This window comes from Callionymus lyra, chromosome 19 (assembly GCF_982586985.1).
Source record: "Callionymus lyra chromosome 19, fCalLyr1.hap1.1, whole genome shotgun sequence".
Classification (NCBI taxonomy): Eukaryota; Metazoa; Chordata; class Actinopteri; order Syngnathiformes; family Callionymidae; genus Callionymus; species Callionymus lyra.
In genome coordinates, this window is record NC_141836.1 from 20,513,454 (window position 1) to 20,517,435 (window position 3,982).

The following is a 3,982-nucleotide window of genomic DNA, read 5'->3' on the forward strand; positions in this document are numbered from 1 at the left end:
CGAGGACACTCTCATTTCTCAGACAGAGATTCTGGTGGCCGGAGATTGCACGCGACGTCAAGGAGTTTGTGGCTGCCTGTGCCACACGTGCTCGCTGAAAATCCCCTCGTCGCCCCCCAGCTGGACTCCTTCAACCCTTACCTGTGCCGAGTCGCCCCTGGTCGCACATCTCAGTGGACTTCGTCACCGGTCTTCCTCCATCCATGGGTAGGACAGTAATCCTCACGGTGGTGGACCGCTTCTCCAAGATGGTGCACTTCATCCCCCTGATCAAGTTGCCGTCCGCATTGGAGACAGCGGACCTGCTGGTCCTACACGTTTTTAGACTCCATGGCATCCCAGTGGACATCGTCTCGGATCGTGGACCCCAGTTCTCCTCGCAAGTTTGGAGAGCATTCTGCAAGTCTCTGGGGGCTAATGCTAGCCTTTCGTCAGGCTACCATCCGCAGAGCAACGGACAGACGGAACGGGCTAACCAGGACTTAGAATCAGCACTACGCTGTGTGTCGGCTCGTCACCCTGCCTCCTGGTGTCAGCACATCCCCTGGGTCGAGTATGCTCAAAATTCCCTGACGTCATCTGCCACTGGGAGGTCACCATTCATGGCTGCCTACGGGTATCAACCACCTCTCTTCCCCTCTCAGGAGAAGGAGGCAGCGGTTCCCTCAGTTCGTGCCCACCTACGACGTTGTCGGTCTGTCTGGCACCAGACCAGGGCCGCCTTGTCCCACACCGCCACCAGGAATTGACGTCTCGCTGACAAGCACCGTGTGCCAGCTCCGGACTATTCACCTGGCCAGAGGGTCTGGCTTTCCACCCGGGACCTCCCCCTTCCATTGGATTCACGTAAGCTTGCTCCCAGGTTCGTTGGGCCGTTTGAGATTGAGAGGATCATAAGTCCCACTGCCATGCGCCTCGAGCTCCCCCCGTCGCTCAAGGTCCACCCCACATTCCACGTCTCACTCCTACTGTCTACTGCTACTGTCATGTTTATGTCCTTCCGGTTTTGTTTTGAAGTTGTGTTTCCGTTTGGTACGTGCCTGTGTTTTGATTTTGACAGACGCTGGCGGGTGCGTGGCTGGGGATGATTGTGTGGCGGGTTCTTCCTACTGATAAGGACCATCTCTACCCGGAAGAACTCGCCAGATTATTCAGTTTCCTGACCAGGTTGGCATCTCTGATCTCGCTCCGCGTTTTTGAATCTGAATGATCTATCCTATGGGAACCCCTGACGTTGTCAGCTCTTTACTTTACTCACGTGAGTCTTTTTTACTCCTTTTGTTTTTAGTTGCTGTTCGAGACCCCGATCTCCAGCCGTGCCCTGCCTCCGTCCCGAGCGCCTGTTCTGTTTTTTGTTCCGGTCCTTTCCGACCGTTGGGATTATTAAAAGACTTTTATTCTGAACGATTCCTCCGAGGATTATTGACACCGCATTTGGGTCTCCTGCCGTGATCGACTCGTGACACATTCATTCCATGGATTTTCTTTTCTTCGCTAGCAAAGTTTAGCCCTGTCTAGCTATTTTATGTGGCTAGATAGTTCCAAGGTGATTAACCTGTTAAGTTGATTAAGTGTTAATGTATAAGTAAAAAATATAACGGTAATGGTAATTAAATGACCATATGACACACATTAAGATCACATTAATGATCAAAGGACATACTGTACATAAAGTCAACATTACGTTAACAATAATAACTACACAAAATAACATCGATTCAAGTATGAGGAAAAGTGTATGATTGTTGAAACAGGTATATGTTTACTGACAGAACAAAATGAGATTAGATTAGATTGACTTTTATTAATCACTGGCAGACATCTTAATAACTTTTTGTTAATAGGAGTTGGTCTTGGACTTCGGAAGGTCCAGGACAAAGCGACGTCCAGTGTCCATCAGAGGCGACGAGGTGGAGATAGTTGACAACTACCTAGTAAGTACCTCGGTGTGTGGCTGGACAATAAACTGATCCTGCAACACAGACCATGTATATAAGAAAGTTCAGAGTAGACTGTACTTTCTGAGGAGGCTCCGATCATTTAACATCTGCAGGAAAGTCCTCTGCATGTTCTACCAGTCTGTGGTGGCCAGTGTCCTGTTCTACGCTGTGGTGTGTTGGGGTGGGAATGTGTCCAAGAGGAGTGTCAACAGGTTGGACAGGTTGATCAGAAAGACTCACTGGACAAACTACTGTCCATCATGGATGATGACAGTCATCCTCTGAACAATGTCATCAGTGAGCAGAGAAGCAGAATGAGTGCACGAATGCTCCTACCCAGGTGCAAAACAAATCTATTTATTTTGATTTATTTTTTTGTGAAAAATTGCTGTATTTGCTGTGGCTATTGGAAAAAAACACAATTTCAATAAAGGGATCAATAAAGTTCTACCTTACCTTACCTAAATCACTAGTTTGTTAACATGACTTATGAAGAACTTCATATTACACTCACAAACCACTTTTTCACTACACACTTTTTAATTTATGATAAATAGACTGTATAAGACCGTGACCAAATGTCGTCTTAGAATTGTCATTAAGGCGTATGAAAAGGTTCTTAAATGTGCTGTGCTCTCAAACACGTTTAGAAAAAGTGCAGTTTTCTTTTAGACTCATAAAAATACAGTTTAACACATGTTAAATAACACCAAACTTCTCTGCAACATTTTACTTTGACTAGTTCTGTTCAGTTAATAATGTGTCTTTGTTTCTTTTTTTAAATTTTACCTTAAATCTTTTTTTCATTTGTTTCTTTTATCATTTACAAATGGCTTTAAATGAGAGGAAGAGAGAGAGAGAGAGAGAGAACCATTATGAAATAAATATATAATATTTCTCTTTTAAAAGTATTCTAATTGTATTGTTACTCTCTGCAGGCAAACTTAATGAATAATAGTAAGTGTTTATAGACTAAAATGATGAGGTACTATTTATAAATAATATTGAATAATTGAAAATGTCACACTTAAATTAGAATGTACTTCATTGTAAAGGCTAGAGAAATGTGGGAACAGCACAGAAACCTGCCTCTATGGCCGCTGTAGCGATAATCCTGATCCTCCTGAAACAGTTGAATTGGTCTAACAAGAGACCTGCCACGACTGTCTGTCCCCTTTTGATCTCGCTCACCACCAGGTCGTGCTCAGAAGACAGCCGAGGTGCTATCTCGTCTCTCCACATCCCACACAAATCGAATGACGTGACCCCCGATTGGCGATCTGCAGCCGAGAGAGTTGTCTCGCTGCTTGAACTCTCCTTTAAACATTTGTTATGCACAAGCATCAGCAGGAGCCAGGAATTAATGACAACAGCTAAACACTGAAGAGCAGAAACAATGTTTGACCCAAGACCCCATTAGACAGAAAATGTAATCCTAAGGGACTGATTAATTAGTTATATCGTAGTGGGGGAGCCTTGGGACTCCCAGGTGGGCTTATGTATCAGGCGTCTTGGGATGAATGAGTTTCAAAATTATTTTGTTGATGTTCCAGATTTGTCATCATAACGCCAGATTCTTGCCAATACACCCAGAGGGATGCATTCCAGGCAGATCATTTGTTTTTCTTTTTCTAGTGCCTATAATGCATTTAAAAACAGAGTTGATATAAGTTGGATGAAATAGTAGATCTTGTTTCTGTTCCTCAGTGCTCGCAGGTGCAGTGTGTAAAGTGAGGTCGGAGCCAGAGATTCTTTTATAGTGAATAATGGCCTTGTGTGGAGCGGGAGCATCTATGCCCTGCCAATAAAGTGGTGAAGGTATATCATAGCCCTCATTAAGCTGCGCTGTTATGAAGGTGCTGTTGTTCCAGGAGACAGAATGATGAAAAGCCTTCTGGACTTCTTGTCTGGGGCAACAACACAGGCCTCCTTTCAACCCTCGAAAACATTTGTGGACGCCAAGAAAAATGTTGCATTTCCCTGCTCCCCATTTTTCATATGAGTCTTCTGGTGGATTTGGATTAGTTGTACTATGTGTCAAT